This window comes from Cydia amplana, chromosome 21 (genome assembly GCF_948474715.1).
Source record: "Cydia amplana chromosome 21, ilCydAmpl1.1, whole genome shotgun sequence".
Lineage (NCBI taxonomy): Eukaryota > Metazoa > Arthropoda > Insecta > Lepidoptera > Tortricidae > Cydia > Cydia amplana.
In genome coordinates, this window is record NC_086089.1 from 365272 (window position 1) to 388447 (window position 23176).

At 38.9% G+C, this 23176-nt stretch overlaps 1 long non-coding RNA gene across 1 annotated transcript in view; it reads left to right on the top strand.

Moving 5' to 3' along the window:
- Window positions 1–23176, top strand: part of LOC134658045 (uncharacterized) — a 92305-nt gene that overhangs the window by 36601 nt on the left and 32528 nt on the right. The gene's annotated exons all lie outside the window — the stretch shown is intronic.

The following is a 23176-nucleotide window of genomic DNA, read 5'->3' on the forward strand; positions in this document are numbered from 1 at the left end:
TGATCGAGCAGACTTCACAAATTTCATACGAAGGTTGGAAACATACATGCAACTATATATCTGTGAAGATTCAAGACCACGCTAATGCTTTTAAGCTCTATACCACCGGACCTACACCAAAAGGCCTACGACTTATGTGCACCCGACAATCCGTGTGAAATGGATTTCAATCATGTTGCCAAAATATTTAAGGAATATGTAAATCCAAAGCCTAGCGTTTGGGCATGCCAACATAAATTTATTACGCGAGTACAAGATACACATGAATCAGTCATGCTTTAGGTATAGGGTAATTGTGTCAGATACCGTCCAATTATAGGAGATGTCTACTTTGAAATGCTAAAAAAAAATATTTAAGAAGTCTTACTTAAATGTGCTATATTTGTTTGTATTGCTCATATTGTCTATTTTAGGTTAATATTACGTGACCTTATAGTAGTTTATGCAACAGTGATATAATAAGGGTTCTTAAAATTCAAGGGTCGAAGTTACAAAACGAGACGTAGTCGAGTTTTGTAAAAAAAGACCCGAGAATTTTAAGAACCAATTATGAGCTGTTGCATACATTACTTTTTCTATGACAGCTGCAGCAAAAAAAAAGAGTTATTATTAAAAAAAAAGAGTTATTATTTAAAAAAAAAAAGAGTTATTATTGTAAATGAAAACATACCTCTTTCAATCAAGATGATCGGAACTTGTATCTTTAAAAAAAATAAAGCAGTTGTATTATACTCATAAGATGACTGCTAGCAGTCATCTTATGAGCCTATAGACAAATCATTCAAATGACATTGCTTTAGATATCACTGTCAGTCATTTAATTGACACATTTAAGTGCTGGAGTAGAAAAAATAATATTTACGGTTTATTTCATAAAAAATATATTATGAAAAAGTAGGGTTATTTCAGTTTCCGTCCGCCTGTGAGCTACTTTTCGTCCACGTATGAGTCAGTTTTCGTCCACTGTATGAAAAAGTACTGTAGGGTGCATTATTGCATTGAAAATCAATTATACCTATCTTTATTTTTTGTTTTTATGTTATATAGATAATTCTTAGTTAGTTACTAGCTTCTGCCCGTGACTTCGACCGCGTAGAATGGTTATTTTCGTGATAAATATTTATATATATTTCCTTCCTCAGGACTCAGACCGACAAACAGTGTTACATTCGCATTTATAATATATAATATCAATATACGAAGGGGTACGTTTTTTCATATACATTACCTCTCTATTACAATCAATTCTTTTTGCTATAGTAACAATACATCAGTGCGAGCGAGATGGACTGCGATCGAGTTTACGTAGTCACTAACGTAAACGTCAAGTTGGCGTTAACTCATGGTGCGGCTACTGTTTTGGACGACAGCGGCGACGGCGGTCGTCGCCCGCCGCCCTGCTTGCCGCGCCGCCGCCGGTCGCGTGCGTGCAGTACCCGGCCTAGGTGAAGGTGCAGCTGACTGTTGCGGCGTCATTATTTCCGCCGCTGTATCTGATGACAATTTCCTTGATAAAATTAATGACGGAATGAACGTAATAATCGCGGCAGTAGTACGGCGGTGAACGTCATTTATTTTATTACGGAAATTGACAGATACAGCAACAGTAATGCAGCTGCAATTATCAGTCGGACGCCTTCCTTAACCCTGGCCACAGACAATCGGAATTTTCATTCGATTTCCGTATGGAATGACATGTGGGAACGGGACGTCGCTCTACAAATGCATAGCGCTGTCTCGCTTACACATGTCATTCCTTACGGAAAATTCCGAACGTCTGCGGCCAGGCTTTTAAAAATACAGTTCGGATTCAGGGCTTCAACCGCGAAAATCGAAGTTCGCAAATTGCGGGCATTTTTCTCTGTCACTCTAATTACGCCGTCATTGGAGTAAAAGAGAAAGTGCCCCGCAATTTTGCGAATTTCGATTTTGGCGGTAGCCCCTCTGACTACACCAGCATTATTGCAGCGTGACAATACTGCCGACTGCATTATTGCTGCAAATGTCAAAAATCCATGCAGCAACATGGGTTTTGACAAATGCGACAGTAAGGCCAAGCGCGCACCACGACTTTTTGTCGCACGATAATTTAGTCGCAGAAATGTAACGTATGTGTTTATATGTCAGTGCGCGCATATGCGACAAAAAAATCGCAGCGATTTTAAAATTGTGATTTGTCACATTTTTCCGCGACTGCTCGCGACGCCATTGTCACAAAGTGAATTGCAGCATACGGAGTTGTATGGCCCCGCGCGCACTGCGATAATAAAATCGCACCCCGGACCTCAGTCGGCATTTCGCTCTCCAAGAGTCAACATATCGGAACCTGCTTCTCCAATGGAGTCACAAGATGAGACGCTAGATGTTGACCGTTTAATTATAGAAATAGAAGGAGATCACCTTTGTGGTATAAATACTCAGTCATACAGCGATTGCATATTGTTTCACGCCTGGCGACTGGTACGAAATCCATGTCGAGAATGAACAAATCGTCGACTTTTCATCGCAGTGCGCGCAGTGAATTTTCTGCGATAAATTACAGCGCGATTCTAAAATCGTCTCGCAAAAATTAAAATCGTGGTGCGCGCTTGGCCTTACAGACGCCCGGACCGTGACTTTGCGGTCCGGCGCACGTTCGATCGTGTGTAAGGTGATCCGCCGTATGTACGTCCATTAAAGCCGTGTAACAGACAACCGCACCCATGAGTGAGAGCGAGAAAGAGATGGCTTTTAAGGACGCAGTTTTATAAAGCCCCACATTCACACTCCTACCGTGTAGGCCGCCTCGTAGTCCGCCTCGTTGGGTAGGATTGTGTATGGGGGTTGTGGACTACGAGCCGTCCTACAAACGGCTAAACGGTAGGACGGCTCGTAGTCTACAACCCCCATACACAATCCTACCCAACGAGGCGGACTACGAGGCGGCCTACAAGGTAGGAGTGTGAATGCGGGGCTTAAGTGAGAGCGAAAAACAGATACTTATTAAACCAGCATCCACACGGCCTGGTACAGCTATCAGTTCATGCTGTAGGATATAGAGCGAGATAGGGAGACAATTATATGTCTCATTCTTGCAGGACTATTTTGTAACATCGTGTAAATACTGCTTAATAATCATAGACATTTCAATTATTTTAAAGCCCGCTCCACACTCGTGCGCGAGATATTAAGGAGGGAAAATCGTAAGATTTGACATTTTTTATATTAAGATTCGAGTAATGCTTGATGCTTAAATAATTAATTGCCTATTTTAACTTATTTCCTCGCATATTTGGGGCAAACCACTATGCTCCGGTGGGAATAGCAATTCGTGGAATCGTCTCATTGTCGGACTCAGTTCAATTCTTTCATTTCGTCGAACAAAATCGAAACTCATCCACGAATTGCTATTTTCGCCCTCAGTAATCATGTAATAATAAATCTCGTCTACACCACTCATAGTACATGGACGGAAACTGAAACAATATTTAAAGCTATTTTTAGTTTTCGACCACGTATTTTAAACATGATTTTAATCAAGCAACACTGACAAAATCGTGGACGAAAACTAAAATGTATAATCTTATAAGCAAGAAACATCATTTTAAGAGAAAATATATAGTAGTTTATAAGTCTTTTGAAGTAAAACGATCATAACAAATACTCACCTAGCTGTTCCAGTTACCGTCCGTGTGGTCGGAAACTAAATATTTTTCAAAATTAGTATGTCAGTACTCGTCCACTAAATTTATCAAAGATTATTATGAAAAAACTATAAAAAACACTTAAAATTGCGTTTACTATACTTTTAAGTTGCAGTATGTGCCAATAACGTAACTTAAACTAGTTAAATTAATTAATAAACTTACCGTGAACATTTGCCGCCAACACTTTTTTTTTCTTGCAAAATGACGTTTTCAAGCTCTGGATGCAATGCCGCCACTTACATAATTTTTTTTAAAGCCGCTATTTGTCAAATAACACTTTTATTTTGGTAAAAATATTGCTTAGACATTATGGATTGCAACAAATCCAAACATGTGTGAGAAGGCTTGTTTATATTCAAATTTTCCGCAATTCTTTGTAGCAACTCCGCCAAGTGGACGGAAACAGGCACTGGACGGCAAACAGACACAATTACCCTACCTCTGAATTGAAACGATTGTGCCATGATTGCGAATTTTCGTGTATTCACTGCAAGAAATCAAAAATAATGAATACCTACATAAAACGTAAGTTAATACATACGCCACTAAAAGCAAGTAGCAAATGTATGGACTCGCAATAAACACTAATCAATGTGTAAGCAAGCCCCAATATGCCACACTTACTCATATTGACCTTAATATCTGTGAGACCGAGCTTTGCTCGGAAAACATATAACAACTCAAAAATGAGATTAAGACCCCCCCCTGAAAACTCCCATATACCAAATTTCATCCCCGAAATATATATATAAATAAATAAATAAATAAACAAGAATTGCTCGTTTAAAGGTATAAGATTACATATGTGCAGTGACAATAGTATGAGGTACGTAGCGATTTTCATATTGATTGTCACTGTGAAAAGGTACGGTACCTAATAAAATTCTGTGTAAGTAGGTATTACCTATATATTTTGTGATCCGAACCTCTATACGTACTATAATCTTTGACTGAACCTATAGTAAATTTTTGAAATTATAATTCCAAATACGTGATACGCAAATAATGCTTGTTAGTTTGATAAGCGAACGACATAGGTAATCTTAATCTAGTTATAATTATTCATACATAATATATGAATTAATGTAAGTATGACATTATACGTACCTACCTACAGAAAAACTGTAGCCCGTAGGTATGTTTTACGAATAGCCTCCTCGCTTTACGTTGGTTAAATTGTAACCTACCTACTTAGGTATTCCACCTGCGCCGTCGGCGAATCGATTGATACCCAATTGATACCCCATTCATCAATTTCGTTTAATGGTCTCGACGCTGCGGTAGAACATACCTACTTAATAAGAATACGAAAAATGAAAATACTTGGCTGCTTAAATCATAACTCTTCGTTTTTCTTTGCCGAAATCGGGTAAAAGGGGTCTCAAAGTCTGTAAAATAATTAACTTTTCTAAAGTGATAGATCGTGTTGCTGACTTGACAAATGACTGTAGCTTTCACAAACATTTTTCGAAGCTATTGTACAACTTGTAAGCAGTATTCATAAAGCCAGTGCGCTGAAAACGGGATAGCACAAAGACTGACCTACCATATATGTTGCGATTTAGAAATTTAATATAGTAGAACGAAGTCTTAGATAAATAATAGGTACAATAATTTTTTCACCTCAGCAGCTCGAACAAGGGTACTTTGCTACTTAAAAACAGTGAGCAAAATCGCATTTTGCTCACTGAGTGAGACAAAATGAGTAAAATGCGATTTTGCTCACTCAGTGAGCAAAATGAGATTTTGCTTATTTTGCTCACTGAGTGAGACAAAATGAGCAAAATGCGATTTTGCTCACTCAGTGAGCAAAATGAGATTTTGCTCACTGTTTTTAAGTAGCAAAGTACCCTTGTTCGAGATGCTGAGGTGAAAATTTAATTGTTGGTATATCTTAAGAAAACATGAGTGAATAGAGGTAAGTGATGAAGAAGGAATACATTTTTCGGGTTCTCTAATATGTTCTCACTGCTGAGGTGAAAAGTTTTGTGAACTACACGAGATCAAAGTTATTTACATCTCGTGCGCTTTTGAGTCCCTTACTACGCTCAAGATTCTAAATTACTATAGAATCTTTCGCTTGCACGGGACTCAAAATAAGCACTCGAAGAAATATCAAACTTTGATCTCTTGTTGTACAAATAACTATTAAAATTTAGTAAGTCTCCGACAACATGATAATATAACAGCTTCATCTAGTAAATTGAAACGTAGATAAGTATCTCCTGACTTATAAGAAGTAAACAACGATGACAATAAATGGAAAGGATTAATAACCCACTTAAATCGTCTAAGAACAAATTAAATTACTTTTCTCAAACATGCTATGAAATGTCGTCGCTCCGGGCGCTATATCAGGCTTCGAAGTATCACGTTTAGGGCGGAGCAACTCCAGAGAACTGTAAAGGAATTTCATACGAAATTGAAGGCCTAGGCCGGGAAGTAATTTTTTTTAATTCTAATGTAAACATGGGGTCTGTGTCCATGAACAGACTAAACAGCCGAATTATATTTTTTTTTATATTTTTAGTGAATGAATGGTTATCGGACCAAAATATCCGTGTTAACGCCTGTTATACACGAACGTACTGATATTAAGAATACGAATCTGTATGATTCAATGTGTTGATGAATAAATTTAAAATCTTGTCTATACATAAGTCACCAGAAACCATAGACAATATTTAAAATCCTCTGCATTTATTTTATTTTATTGAAATTGAGATTCTTGTTATCAGGTTGTGTATAATGGCCCTAATAGGGTCTATTCGAACACTACACACGCGAAATACGGACGACTTCCGTAAAAAAAAAGTCATTATGGCAGGATTGGAAGGAAAATTTAAAAACTTTTGTCGTGTAGCTATATGTGGCTGATATTTATAATTTGTTTTTTTGAGTGGTGATTTTTTTTATTTCATTGCATATGTTTGAGAAAAGCACTATACATGCCTAGCCGTGAAAAGGTCTTGCCGACTTCGTATCACTATCCGGCCTCCCTACGGTCGGCCGTCTATACCTACTCACCCGGTAAGCCCTTCTTTCCCGGCGTCTGCAGTAATGTACTATTATATTATGAAAATATTTGTGTTTCGTTTGCACTTCAACCGGTTTATCAGTTCTGGAGCTACTATGCCACAGACAGACAAACAGACATACGATAAATGAATAATAGGTACCCCTCGTTTTCCGCCGGGATGATTAAATAAAGGTTTTTTTCTCAAACATGCAATGAAATGTCGTCGCTCCGGGCGTTATATCAGGCTTCGAAGTATCACGTTTAGGGCGGAGCAACTCCAGAGAACTGTAAAGAAATTTCATACGAAATTGAAGGCCTAGGCCGGGAAGTAATTTTTTTTTTTAATTCTAATGTAAACATGGGGTCTGTGTCCATACAGGCTAAACAGCCGAATTATATTTTTTTTTTTATATTTTAGTGAATGAATGGTTATCGGACCAAAATATCCGTGTTAACGCCTGTTATACACGAACGTACTGATATTAAGAATACGAGTCTGTATGATTCAATGTGTTGATGAATAAATTTAAAATCTTGTCTATACGTAAGTCGCCAGAGACCATAGACAATATTTAAAATCCTCTGCATTTATTTTATTTATTGAAATTGAGATTCTTATTATCAGATTGTGTATAATGGCCCTAATAAGGTCTATTCGAACACTACACACGCGAAATACGGACGACTTCCGTAAAAAAAAACAATTATGGCAGGATTGGAAGAAAAATTAAAAAACTTTAGTCGTGTAGCTATTTGTGGTTGATATTTATAATTTGTTTTTTTGAGTGGTGATTTTTTTTTATTTCATTGCATATTATGTTTGAGAAATAGTACATTACTGCAGACGCCGGGAAAGAAGGGCTTGCCGGGTGAGTAGGTATAGTCGGCCGACCGTAGGGAGGCCGGATAGTGATACGAAGCCGGCAAGACCTTTTCACGGCTAGGCATGTATAGTGCTTTTCTCAAACATGCAATGAAATAAAAAAATACACCACTCAAAAAAACAAATTTATAATCTTTATAATAAAAATCCAACTTCACAACAAAAGTTTTTTTAATTTTTCTTCCAATCCCGCCATAATTGTTTTTTTTTACGGAAGTCGTCCGTATTTCGCGTGTGTAGTGTTCGAATAGACCTTATTAGGGCCATTATACACAATCTGATAATAAGAATCTCAATTTCAATAAATAAAATAAATGCAGAGGATTTAAAATATTGTCTATGGTCTCTGGTGACTTACGTATAGACAAAATTTTAAATTTATTCATCAACACATTGAATCATACAGATTCGTATTCTTAATATCAGTACGTTGGTGTATAACAGGCGTTAACACGGATATTTTGGTCCGATAATCATTCATTCACCAAAAATATAAAAAAAAAAATATAATTCGGCTGTTTAGTCTGTTCATGGACACAGACCCCATGTTTACATTAGAATTTAAAAAAAAAATTACTTCCCGGCCTAGGCCTTCAATTTCGTATGAAATTCCTTTACAGTTCTCTGGAGTTGCTCCGCCCTAAACGTGATACTTCGAAGCCTGATATAACGCCCGGAGCGACGACATTTCATTGCATGTTTGAGAAAAGCACTATACATGCCTAGCCGTGAAAAGGTCTTGCCGACTTCGTATCACTATCCGGCCTCCCTACGGTCGGCCGTCTATACCTACTCACCCGGCAAGCCCTTCTTTCCCGGCGTCTGCAGTAATGTACTATTTTAAGATTGGGCTGTTCGACCACTTGGGTAAACCAAGCCTTTTCAGATAATAATAACTGTCTCGCACCACAAATGACTGTGCAGTTTATAAAGGATCGGTATATGACGACTCTGGCTGGAGTAGCAACCATTGATAGAATAAGAACTTAAACATATTAACAAGACGGGTCGAAGTTACATTGTACTACTAAGCTTAGAATACATTTAAAAGTGGAAAAATTAATATGTCGCCACCTAGCGGCCATATCTGTGCTGATCGTAACAGACGCGTTTTGTTAGAGAGTGAGTCTTCTGTACTTAGTACTATTATTTATTCTGTGTCCATAGCCAGAAAAGCTTTCCACCTATTATGCTAAATAACATCGGCTAAGCTTAATAGCATCGGTCGCAAACGTTTCTGCTTGTTAAAATATTAGGTACTTACATTGCTAGTTCGCAAATGTGCCCAATTCCGTCGCGTTCACGTAACAAAAACAGAGTAGGTAGTAGGTAGGTACATGAGAAGTAGGTGTGCACGAAAGCTTGAAATGTGTCATTTATTCGCGTTAGCGGAGACGATTCAGACATGTGTGACTGTTAAAGAAATGGCAGGCGACATTGAACAAGTGCCTACTTTCGTTTTTCTACACTGGTTCGTTTTTCTACATTATTGAACATAGTTCCGGGCGTAGAGGGTGACAAATGGGACCTTATTACTAAGGCTCCGGCTCATTACCTCCGGCTGTCGAGGAAAAGGCTGAAGAAAGAAATAAAAAAACTGGCCAAGAGCATATCGGGCCATGCTCAGTGTAGGTACTTAGGGTTCGTTAGTTACCCGTCCGTCACAGTAGGCTGCTTGAAGGGGGGCTATTTAGTAAAATGTCATGTATGTACTTATATAACAATAACAACCAAAAGGTACGTATAACCCAAAAACGCTTTAACTGATCATGTTTGATAAGTATCTCATACCTTTAAACTCTTCTAATACTTTATATATAGGTAGGTGTATATATATATATATATTTCGGGGTTCTCGGAAACGGCTCTAACGATTTCGATGAAATTTACTATATGGGGGTTGTCGGGGGCGAAAACTCGATCTAGCTAGGTGTTATCCCTGGGAAAACGCGCATTTTTGAGTTTTTATGTTTTCCGAGCAAAGCTCGATTTCCCAAATATTGATAATATATCATCATCATCATCATTAACTTTAAACGAGGAATTCTTGTTTATTTATTTATTTATTTATATATATATATATATATATTATATAACGGCTCTAACGATTTCGATGAAATTTGGTATATAGGGGTTTTCGGGGGCAAAAAATCGATCTAGCTAGGTCTTATCTCTGGGAAAACGCGCATTTCCGAGTTATTATATGTTTTCCGAGCGAAGCTCGGTCACCCAGATATTATCATTAACGTGGCACAATTATTTCCAGCCACATATTGTAATAGCGGTTACTAATTACTTTGTTAACTTAATTCACCTTTAGAGTAATTAATGCAAAATGCCTTTGATGTATACCCTCCTTTAAATGTACACTAAGATACCTATATTCGGTGAGACGCGTTTAATATCGTAGATTCAGAGCCGAATAACTTCATCAGGGAGTAGACGACGAACCTCCAAATGAATTTGACTTGTCAGGCGTTAAGATTAAAGAATTAGTAGAAGGTTTATAGTTACCTAAATCAGTTTTTTGAAAAATCGTAATATTTTTAGGGTTCCGTACCCAAAGGGTAAAAACGGGACCCTATTACTAAGACTCCGCTGTCCGTCCGTCCGTCCGTCCGTCCGTCCGTCTGTCACCAGGCTGTATCTCACGAACCTAGACAGTTGAAATTTACACAGATGATGTATTTCTGTTGCCGCTATAACAAAAAATACTAAAAACAGAATAAAATAAAGAATTAAGTGGGGCTCCCATACAACAAACGTGATTTTTGACCGAAGTTAAGCAACGTCGGGCGGGGTCAGTACTTGGATGGGTGACCGTTTTTTTGCTTGTTTTGCTCTATTTTTTGTTGATGGTGCGGAACCCTCCGTGCGCGAGTCCGACTCGCACTTGGCCGGTTTTTTTTAATATTTGTCTGTAAATATAGTATTTTATGCAACCGTTGTTTAAGAGAGGTCAAAAAAGGCGAGTGGCGTGAGGTGATTTGAGGCGAAGCCGAAAATTGTTAATAAAGACGGCACGAGTATTTTTTGACTCAGTTAAACAGAAAATATCTGGGCGACCGAGCTTCGCTCGGAAAACATATAAAAACTCGAAAATGCGCGTTTTCCCAGAGATAAGACCTAGCTAGATCGATTTTTCGCCCCCGAAAACCCCCGTATAGCAAATTTCATCGAAATCGTTAGAGCCGGTTCCGAGATCCCCGAAATAAATAAATAAATAAATAAACAAGAATTGCTCGTTTCAAGGTATAAGATAGATAGATTATACTAGCGAAAAGTGGGTCAGTGATAAGATGATCCCAGACCTTGTGTAGTACTCATAGTGACATTGACATTAGTAGTGATTGCGCTTCATTATATTATCTCTTGATGACACGATCGAGACCAGGCCCCTATTTCACCATGGCGACAGGTGTGAATTTTTCATTCAACAAATGTCACTGTCGCTGACGTCACAGGCATCCATGGGCTACAGTTACCGCTTACCATCGGGCGGGCCGTATTCCTGTTTGCCACCATCATTGTATTATTAAAAAAAAACTATTATATCGGCAAAAAACAGGTATTTCTCTTTCGAAGTTTATGATGATGATGACAATTGTCACACGATTTAATAGAACTTTCGGTAATTCTTGACAGAAAATGAGTTCTGTGTCGGAATTTCGTGACAATTGTCGTGTTACTTGTGACAATTGTCATTAGCTTCGCAAAATAAGTACTTATTTATTGGCGATATAATGGAGTTTTCTTTTTAATTAATATGTTGGTGGCAAACAAGCACACCGCCCGTCCGATAGTAAGCGGTTACCGTAGTCTATGGAGGCCTGTGACGTCAGTAACAGTGATGTCGACAATTGTCGCACCTGTCACCGTGGTGAAATAGGGGCCAGATGTCTGGAATGACCCAATAATCTTCTGACCCGTACAAAGTATTTACTAGTAGGTAGTTCACCCCAAACAGGCCTCGCGACACATACTTACACTCATTTTGAGCCCTCTATCTAACCTCCAGGCAGATCCCTCTCTTGTTCAAAATTATAATGTTTATTTACATTAAATAAATTCATCATCTTCTTCTTCACAGCATATTTTATATGCCTCTTTCATGGATTTCCATGTTGTTCTGAATGCGGCGGTTCTATGCCAGTACGGTTACCATCAGTTTGTCACTGACATAAACGCCGTCGATAACGTAATTTACTTTCTATACATTTCGCTCGCACTCGTATATTCGTGCAAACGGGATGTATAGAAAGTAAATTACGTTCTCGACGGCGTTTATGTCAATGACAAACTGATGGTAACCGTACAGGCCGTCTCAGCCGTCTTTCTGATGTCCTCCGACCATCAGGCTCGTGGTTTTCCGTCTCTTCGGCATCCCAGTTGAGGTCTCCGTACCTCATAAATATTGGTTGAAGATTATTCAGGATATCGTGAAACATGAAAAATGCATCCATAGTCGACCTGACTTTGCTTGGTCGATTAATAATTAATCATAATCATCATTAAGCGAATAGTTACCTAATGAGCCGGAGCTTAGCACTTACATATGTAATTACGCACTTCTGAACGCTTTTCATTACGTATGTTTACATTATATAACTAGTTTGAGTGAAATAAACTATAATTTTAAACGGAAACTATTCTTTCCATTACACAGGCCAAGTAAATAGTACGAGTAAAATACTCAAAGCAGGTTACAGCAGAATAAAATATAGGCATATTTTATTGTATCAAAGCCAGCTTTGATATTCGTGTATCGAAATATTTTAGCTAAACACAACAACGTTTGTCTCACAGTTACCTCTACTTTGCCTTCTCCGCCAAGTTCGTTTGATGTTATTTCAAGGGTCGTTAAATATCACTCGATATTTCAAAGTTACCCGGATCACCGGTTATAACGAAGTTATTATACAATTATGTTGGAAAACATGTTTATCTGACGGTTAGGAAATATTTTGAATAGTTTTTGAAAATCTTTAGGTAAAACTTTAAAACCGGTTTAGCTTTATTGCCTATAAAACTAGAACAATGTAGCGGTGTCACAGCCGCACTCTAAAAATGTTGAATTCGACATGTCTTACATTGATTTGTGTGTGTGTGTTTAATTCTAACGATTCGGCCTTGATTTCTGTCCCAAAATTACAATAGTCAAACTATCCGGTGGCGAATGCACTAGTCCCAAAACGCACTATTAGTCAATACACTCTAATTTCGAAAGCCCCTCTTCTCATAAGAAACTAGGCCCAAAATACCATATTTCCAAAAAGGCTCATTCTCGATTTACACGAGAACCATTGAGAACTAGTCCCAAAATACACCTTTCCCAAAATACCCCAAATTGTGTTCACCTGTGCGTGGCGTAATACTTTATTCTCATAATGCGTAGGTCTCAAAACACTCTAGTTCCAAAATACCCTATTTTTTTGGAATGTCTCTTTGTGACTGCTTTCAGCCGTAATCATTACCCGTTTGATGCCTAAAATATTTTTTTCAAAAATAGGATTTACGTATTTAATTATTATTTTGAGCTATACAGGGTGTAATCGTTAAGTGTTGCTCGGCGATAGTTCCGTAAATATAGCAGATATCAGAAAATTTCAAATTGATATCGAAAGTGCATATAGTGAAAGTGAAGGGCAATATACACACGAGTGTTTTAATGCCTGTGTTGATAAAGCAGTGTATGGAACTATCATAATTAGGTGGGCGAGAAACTACCCTCATTTATGGCATTATTTAATTATTTAATGCCATAAATGAGGGTAGTTTCTCGCCCACCTAATTATGATAGTTCCATACACTGCTTTATCAACACAGGCATTAAAACACTCGTGTGTATATTGCCCTTCACTTTCACTATATGCACTTTCGATATCAATTTGAAATTTTCTGATATCTGCTATATTTACGGAACTATCGCCGAGCAACACTTAACGATTACACCCTGTATAGCTCAAAATAATAATTAAATAAATCCTATTTTTGAAAAAAAAATTTTAGGCATCAAACGGGTAATGATTACGGCTGAAAGCAGTCACAAAGAGACATTCCAAAAAAATAGGGTATTTTGGAACTAGAGTGTTTTGAGACCTACGCATTATGAGAATAAAGTATTACGCCACGCACAGGTGAACACAATTTGGGGTATTTTGGGAAAGGTGTATTTTGGGACTAGTTCTCAATGGTTCTCGTGTAAATCGAGAATGAGCCTTTTTGGAAATATGGTATTTTGGGCCTAGTTTCTTATGAGAAGAGGGGCTTTCGAAATTAGAGTGTATTGACTAATAGTGCGTTTTGGGACTAGTGCATTCGCCACCGGATAGTAGTCAAATTGTAGCCAGATCAACTGTTGTCCCATTCTCGAGTCATAAATCCAGCTTTTAATGAATAAAACAAGAAAATGGTGCGTCAGCGTTGGTAATTTAGGCTCTCATATCCTTGTATCAAAATCTTTTCTCGGCATCATGCTTATTTTTGTCTGCGAGAGGGCGTTGAACAGAGCTACTTATTGCTACGCATACCTTGGATGGTTCCTCAGACCGATACACGTGTCATCCGATTATAGGCAATTCTAACGGATATAGGCAGTACTTACCAGAAATTTATTTAATAACAAACAAAGCAACATTCCATAACACTTCATAACAAAATAAAAAAAATACATTAAAATCAATTATAGGTACCTACTCTTAAAACTAAACACTACTACTAAATATTAATCTAAACTAACAACTAACAAGTACTAAACCTATCCACCAAACTCGCCCCGCGCCCCTCCAGACGCAAAGGAGCCCATCACGCTCGCCGCGTTGCCACGTTGAACCGCGATGGACAACCTTTGCATGAGGAACGACCCGGAACGAGGATCATGACCACTCTCTCTCTCAAACGCCTGCCCACTTCCCCAATAAAAGTCCTTGCCTCAGCGCACCAGAATACATCTGCGCTATTTAAATCTAGCCACTGAGGTCAAAAAAATGACATTAGGTTATGGCTCATTGGTGATCGCGAAAACGGTTTGGGTATTGGTAAAGGCTGTAAAAACACCATCGACTATCTAGAGGTCAAGTTAAACTAGTGTACTATTGTAAAGATTTTCTTTATGTCTCATACTATGTGAAAGCCCGACCTATAGGTAAAAACTAGGTGGGAACAAATAGAAATTAGCATTAGATATTCGCCCCCGCCAGGGATAATCAATCACACCGTTAAGGTAAGGTAAGTAGGTACATCCCGTACACGTGAAATTAACATTTATTTTTACTCCTTGCCTAATGGGGGGGTCGTTGGATAGGACTTCCAAACGATTAGAGATTATTGAATACCTACTATCTACCTACCTACTATCTTTTGATAAAAAGGTAGGTAAGTACTTCAGAAAATAATCCCTCAGAAAGTACAAAACAATGGGTTCAAAAAGTATGAAATAAGTCATGAAAAACTGCTGACTACTGTGAGAACTATTTCAAACCTGATCTGCTGAGCCGTCACAAAAAGTCATCTTAAAAATGGCGTATTTGCCACGAAGAAACTCCCTTTCGCTTATTATCTACATCCTTGGTATCTATCTACAAAAATCTCTCTTTTATGTCTGCCACTCTATTGTGATGAAAACAGGAAACTACGGAACCCTAAACCGAGAGTTGCCGGTTTTTATTATAAACATGAGTGCAGGTATTAAGTGATGAAGAAGGATTACATTTTTCAAGTTGTCTCAACCTCACTGCGCTGAGGTGAAAAATGTTGTGTACTACACGAGATCAAAGTTATTTACATCTCGTGCGCTTTTGAGTCCCTTACTACGCTCAAGATTCTAAATTAGATTCACTCGCTACGCTCGTGAATCTATTATAGAATCTTTCGCTTGCACGGGACTCAAAATAAGCACTCGAAGAAATATCAAACTTTGATCACTTGTTGTACAAATCTAATACATTTAAACGAGCAATTCTTGTTTATTTATTTATTTATATATTTCGGGGATCTCGGAAACGGCTCTAACGATTTCGATGAAATTTGGTATATAGGGGTTTTCGGGGGCGAAAAATCGATCTAGCTAGGTCTTATCTCTGGGAAAACGCGCATTTCCGAGTTATTATATGTTTTCCGAGCGAAGCTCGGTCACCCAGATATTAACTATTAATGGTTTTACTTTTTCCAGTGATAATTAGACCGTTGCTCCGGTAAATAATTTATATTTCTTGCACCATTTTTGAGAAAAGCACTATATATGACTCGGCTGGAAGGCTACTTGCTGGCTTCGGATTCAATTAAACGGACTCCCAAGGTCGTCCGTTTAAAACGAATCCTCAGCCAGCAAGTAGCTACTTCCGAACCTCGACAATAATGTACTATTTTTCATCGTTATACAATATATTACTTACTTTATTTTCTGACTCTTACTTTATTCAGGCGACAAAACCCGAAATGGATCCCATTGATCCCTCGGGAAACAATCCACTATTGAATCTGGTCAGTAATTGGCGCCAGGCAGCGCCCTACGTGCCGGTTGCCGGAGACCCGTTTCCTAATTTGAATCCAGGAATAGACGAGACAAGTCAACAAGATCATTCCATGGTAAGTAGTTTAGTTTATTGATTGCGTGTGTAACTAGGAACAGTTATATCTAGATAAAAACTTTTTACAAAAAAAAAGAAAACCGACTTCAAAAAGGATGAAATAAAATATTATCCTTTTTGAAGTCTGCGTTACCAACTGATATGTTTGAAGTCGGCGCCAAGACAAATTTTGTTGCATACCATGATTTTGGTGCGATTCAATAAGGATGTACGTTGGATTGTCTTACACGACGACAATGAACGTACTTTCTGTAGGTACAGTTGAAGTTAAAAATATGTTTACACTTTTCGCCTTATTACATATGGGGTGAGCGTAATCCTTATGAAATAGATTGTTATTCTGTAGAGTGTGAAAACAGGTTAAAACACATTCACATACCGCATGTATGCTGTGATAATAAATTGTGTAATAATGTATATCATAGGAATATAATTGATAATTTATTTGAGCAGGTGGCATCGGCTTTGAGGGCGGCAGCAGTGGCAGGTCGTGAGGGTGGGCGAAAGGGTCGTGTAAATAAACCTGTTCACGTGATGGGATGGAACAAGCATGTTGGCTTAGCACATAGGGAGGCTCGGGACAAGTTCAAGATTTGGCTGTGGTATGGAAAGCCCACTTCTGGTCGTATATACGATGAGATGTGCGGCTCAAGGCGCGTATTCAAGTCAAAATTAAAATGGTGTCAAAATCATAGTGACCAAATTAAAATGGACCGTCTTGCTGAACTGCACTCCAAACGTGACTTTCGAGGTTTCTGGAAGAATACCGCCAGGTTGAATGGTAAACCCGGCCTCCCTGTGAGCATTGACGGTATAAGTGATCACAAGTCTATAGCCAACATGTTTAAGTCTAACTTTGCCATGAAATCACCCCTCACGGGACTTGTTAGGGATAGTCGGGTGCCCAGTGCTGAGATCGTCGATGAAGACCAGATAGTACAGTTCACTCCTGAAGACCTTGCTAAAGCTATTAAGACAATGTCTAGAGGTAAGTCTCCAGGTCACGACGGGCTCAGTATTGAGCATTTGCAGTATGCGGGCTCACATCTGCCTAGACTTTTGGCCATGCTGTTTAATCTGTGCATTAAACACTCATACCTACCAACGGAGCTAATGAGAACGGTAGTAGTGCCGATTATTAAGGACAAGACGGGTGATATTGGAGATAAATCCAACTACCGGCCTATCTCATTGGCTACCGTTATCGCCAAAGTGTTTGACGGCATGCTTAATAAACACCTAGATATTCATGCTACGCTACCATGCTATGGCAACCAGTTCGGGTTTAGACCCAAACTCTCAACAGAAAGCGCCATTGTATGTTTGAAGCATGCCGTCAAATACTATACCGACAGGAATACGCCCGTTTACGCCTGCTTTCTAGACTTGTCGAAGGCATTTGATCTGGTTTCCTATCATAAGCTATGGGAAAAGCTCGACAGGATTAAGTTACCTCCAGAGCTTATCCGGATATTTCAGTTTTGGTATGGGAACCAGATCAATCATGTCAGATGGGGGGACAATATTTCGGAGGGGTACAGGTTGGAGTGTGGCGTGAGACAAGGGGGGCTGAGCTCGCCCACACTCTTCAACCTGTACGTTAACGATCTGATTGAGGTGCTCAGCAGCCGTCATGTCGGTTGTCACATTGACGGGGTATGCTTCAACAATATTAGCTACGCAGACGACATGGCGTTGCTGAGTGCATTTGTTGGAGGTCTCCGCGAACTCATTAGTCTCTGCGAGCAGTTTGCCAGTAGTCACGGCCTTAAATATAACGCTAAGAAGAGCGAGCTAATGATTTTCAGAGCGGGGACTAAATGTCCGTCCGAGGTACCTCCTGTACGTCTCAGCGGGGTCCCCTTGAAGCGTGTTCATCGGTTCAAATATCTAGGCCATGTGTTAACGGACGACCTTAAGGATGACGAAGATATTGAACGGGAGCGGAGAGCGTTGTCAGTCCGAGCCAATATGATAGCCCGCAGGTTTGCTCGTTGTTCTTTTAACGTCAAAACTACACTGTTTCGTGCATACTGTACCACTTTTTACACGAGCAGCTTGTGGGTTAAATACACACAGAAGGCATACAACGCTCTCCGTGTTCAATATAATAACGCGTTAAGGGCGCTGCTGCATTTACCGAGGTTTTGCAGTGCCTCGGGAATGTTCGCGGAGGCGCGTGTGGATTGCTTTTACGCCACCATGCGTAAGAGAGCAACCTCAGCGGCGCGGCGTGTGCGCGCCAGCGGCAACGCCCTGCTGGCAGTCGTCGCCGACAGGCTTGACGGACCATTTATGAGACACTGGTTGTCATTGCATGCACCAGTGTCCCATAACTGGACCAAATGATGTACCTACCTAGTCGAACGAGCGAGCGAAGCGAAGCGAAGTTCTTACATTCAACTTTGAACACGCGGCTGGCTAGCGGCACGTCCCGGCATTTCGATGTTTTTAAGCTGAACTGTCAGAAGATAGTTTGATACACAATAACTTAAGTAAATTTGTTCTAATTTAAATGAAATTGGGTAAACGTGTAGTTGAGGGCATTATATTTTAGTCATTAAATTATGAGCAGGCTCGATCAAGGGGTTATTGAGCTAGAAGAGCTTAGAAGGCCAAAAAGCTGTTTGTGAGGTGTCTTGCTATTCTGGTCATTTTATTTGCAAGAAAGTATGGTCGAGTTTGGTATCAAATGAAAGTGCTCGGCTTACACTTTTATAATATCGTTTTTAAATTTACCATTTTGAAATAATTAGCAAGATAAAAATAAAATAAAATAAACATAATATGGGTATTTGACATTTGACAGGAAATATTTCGGCTTACCACAGATACAGTATCAGTTAAGGGCTCCACAAACCTTGCAATAAATCGTACGCGGTTTTCGATCCTTTGACGACTGCATTCAATTGATATTTTGGCGACCCGCGAGTTCTCAGTTCGGGGCGAACTACTAGTTAAGTTAGATTATATAATTTATTTGTTGACATTTTTATTTTCATTTTCATTTTTATTTTCATTATTTTGTATTGTTCTGTTAGTATATACAGGGTGCTCAGTAATCGAACGAGCGAGCGAAGCGAAGCGAAGTTCTTACATTCGACTTTGAACAAGCGGCTGGCTAGCGGCACGTCTCGGCATTTCGATGTTCTTAAGCTGAACTGTCAGAAGATAGTTTGATACTCAATAACTTAAGTAAATTTGTTCTAATTTAAATGAAATTGGGTAAACGTGTAGTCGAGGGCATTATATTTTAGTCATTACATTATGAGCAGGCCCGATCAAGAGGTTATTGAGCTAGAAGAGCTTAGAAGGCAAAAAAGGTCTTGCTATTCTGGTCATTTTTTTGCAAGAAACATGGTCGAGTTTAGTATCAAATGAAAGTGCTCGACTTACACTTTTATAATATCGTTTTTAAATGTACCATTTTGAAATAATTAGCAAGATAGAAATAAAATAGAATAAACATAATATATGTATTTGACATTTGACGGGAAATATTTCGGCTTAGCACAGATACAGTTTATTTTAATCTCTATGGTGGTGACTTAAATCCAGGGGAGGGACAGCCGTATACGAAGCCCTTTATTCGAAAAAATAGCGCCATCTATATTGCTTAACGCTAAACTTGTAAATGTCGCTTCAAAAATGATGTAAAAAAGCAAATCTTGTCAGTAGAAAAAAGGCGCGAAACTCAAATTTTCTATGAGACCATATCCCTTCGCGCCTACATTTTTTCTACTGACAAGATCTGCTTGGCCAACTATATTATACATACTACTCTTTGCTTAAATCAATCAGTTAAGGGCTCCACAGACCTTGCAATAAATCCACGCGATCTTTGATCCATTGCCGCCTATTGAGCGACATAAAATAGTAGAAATTAAATAAAATGGAACTCAAAAATGTCCATACTAAATTGTTGCCATGTGTAAGCATTTTACGTCAAAAATGTGACAGTTACGTAGAAAGTGGCGCCCTCATTTATTTTCTATTATTTTATGTCGCACTATACGAGTACCTAAGTAGGTGCAACAAAGTCAATCGCTATATAATTTTTGGTTACCCGCGAGTTCTCAGTTCGGGGCGAACTACTAGTTAGTGGATAACCTTCTAACCACCGACAGAGCACCTTAGGCTGGTCCAGAAAATGCACTTATAGGTCTAGTAAAAGTTTCGTGGTTTTCGAGATAATCGAACTTTTCTATCTTTTTTAATGGCTAGCTCCATACTTCACTTTAATCACAATCTAGGCCATATCTTTGTCTGTAAAGATGTAATTAGCGTGTGTGATACCATTTTAGAATCAGTATTAGATAAACTATTTTTAAGGAAGTTGGCCATTCTGTTCTCCATACATTTTTTTTTCACCACAAACGATCAAACTTATTGAAATTTTTTAAGAAAAAATTGATTGGAATTTTTTGTGTGGCTACCATAAAGCGACAACCATAGGTGGGAACGAAAGCTCCGATCGCTGTCTCTTGCCCCCAGCTTGGTCACGACATTGAGCGACTTGCGACGGCGGCAGCGATAACCATAGGTTGGAGCGATACACAGCGATCGGACCTTTCGTTACCACCTATGGTTCTCGCTTTATGGTAGCCACACAAAAAAATCCAATCAATTTTTTCTTAAAAAATTTCAATAAGTTTGATCGTTTGTGGTGAAAAAAAAAATGTATGGAGAACAGAATGGCCAACTTTCTTAAAAATAGTTTATCTAATACTGATTCTAAAATGGTATCACACACGCTAATTACATCTTTACAGACAAAGATATGGCCTAGATTGTGATTAAAGTGAAGTATGGAGCTAGCCATTAAAAAAGACAGAAAAGTTCGATTATCTCGAAAACCACGAAACTTTTACTAGACCTATAAGTGCATTTTCTGACCAGCCTAAGGTGCTCTGTCGGTGGTTAGAAGGTTATCCACTAATTACTGGGCACCCTGTATATAGTTTGTTATTGTGTCGTTTAAGTACTTGTGTTATGTATTGTGTGATTTGTCTCTGTGTTTTATGGGTGAAAAGCCTGAAATAAATGATATTTTATTATTTTATTTATTTTTATTACAAAGGAGTAAGGTAAGGTGCAAAAGTGTAAACATATCTTTGACGTCGACTGTACCTAAGAACACACGATCAAACCTTCTTGGCGCAGTCCGTACCATGTTTGTCGGCACATAGTGTAAATCCAATGCATTTTTTTGCCGTCGTATTTTTTAAAGAACATTTCTTACAAATGTGTGGGATTGGGACTGAGTTATTTCCCGTCCCTTATCCAGAGGACTACATTTCAAAATATAAAACAATTCAAGGAATTTACCTTTTTGCCAAATTTCACCTAAAGCAGTTCAGTTGTTTAGCCATGAAAAGGCGACAAAGAGGCAGACAGAATTACTTGCACATTTACAATAGTTATTATTAGTACAGTTCTAATGGGATTTATAGCCATAAAGCTGATTATTTTTGACTGGTATTGTTACTACTTGGCTTGGCACCGACTTCAAACATATCAGTTGGTAACGCATAGACTTCAAAAAGGATAATATTTTATTTCATCCTTTTTGAAGTCGGTTTTCTTTTTTTTATTTTTAAATTTTTAGTTTTAACGCATTGTTAAGAGCGCTACGCATGAATGAAAAACGAGATCACGTTTAACATTAAATTCGTGTGCCTATTACTTTAATAAATATGTAATCAGGAATTTTCTCGAGTCCGTCTGGGAAATTATAATTCCTGTCACTATCACTACACTAAATTCATCCTCCGCCCCGCCACTGACCCAATCCCTCAACCCCCCCGATCACTCAACCTCACAGCGCATCAACCCCTGATCCAGGAACCCCTCAACCCTGAAGCAACAGCCCTTCAACCGCCAGTCCCCGACCCCTTAATCCCTAACCCCCGATCAGTAGCCTTACCAGCTTACCACGAGTTTGACATTAATATATTCGCTAGCGTGTGTGTAACTTACTTTCTTTGCATCTCGCTCGTACTGGCATATTAGTGCGAGCGAGATGCATAAAAAGTAAGTTACGAAGACGTTAATAGCGAATATGTCAATGCCAAACTTGTGATATGGCTACTGATCAGGGGTAGTGTCGAACTCAAGGTAAGGCTACAGTCGCACTACATCAAATTGGTGGTTTTCCGAAGCAAATGCTCGAGTTACTTTAGGAAACACCGAAATCACTTTACACGTGCCTTTAAAAATTGAGGAGTTCCCTCAATTCCTCATGGATTCCATCATCAGACCAGAACCAAAAATAATACGGATTATACGGAAACACCTTGGAGGTAACTTCTTCCAAACAAAAAAGAATTACTCAAATCGGATCACAGGTGCCGGATTAATCGCTGAACATACTACATTTAAAAAAATCATCATCATTATCATCAAAACAATCATTATCATCAGGTCTACTTCATCAAATTGGTGGTTTTCGGGAGAAAATGCTCGAGTTTCTTAAGAAAACACCCAAATCACCATGCATGTGCCTTTAAAAATTGAGGAGTTCCCTCAATTCCTCATGGATCCCATCAGAACAGAACCAAATTAATATGGGACCAACTTGGAGGTAGCTCCTTTCAAACAAAAAAAGAATTACTCAAATCGGACCACGGATGTCGGAGTAATCGGTGAACGTACATAAAAAAAAAAATAGCCTAATCCGTGTTATACACGAACGTACTGATATTAAGAATACGAATCTGTATTAGTCGATTTAGACTCTCGCGCGAGCCACGAGACGAACCGCGAGCCGCGCCACGAGACGCAAGTCCACCGCTTACACTCGCGTTCGGCTTGTCATTCGGTTATAAACCTTATGCCGTGTCGTTAGTGTTTAAATTATATTAGCTCGACGAGCTTGCAAGCCACGAGACGAGCCGCGAGCCCACCGCTTACACTCTCGTCTCGTGGCTCGGCTCGCGGCTCGTCTCGTGGCTCGCGCGAGAGTCTAAACCGCTTTTATGATTCAATGTGTTGATGAATA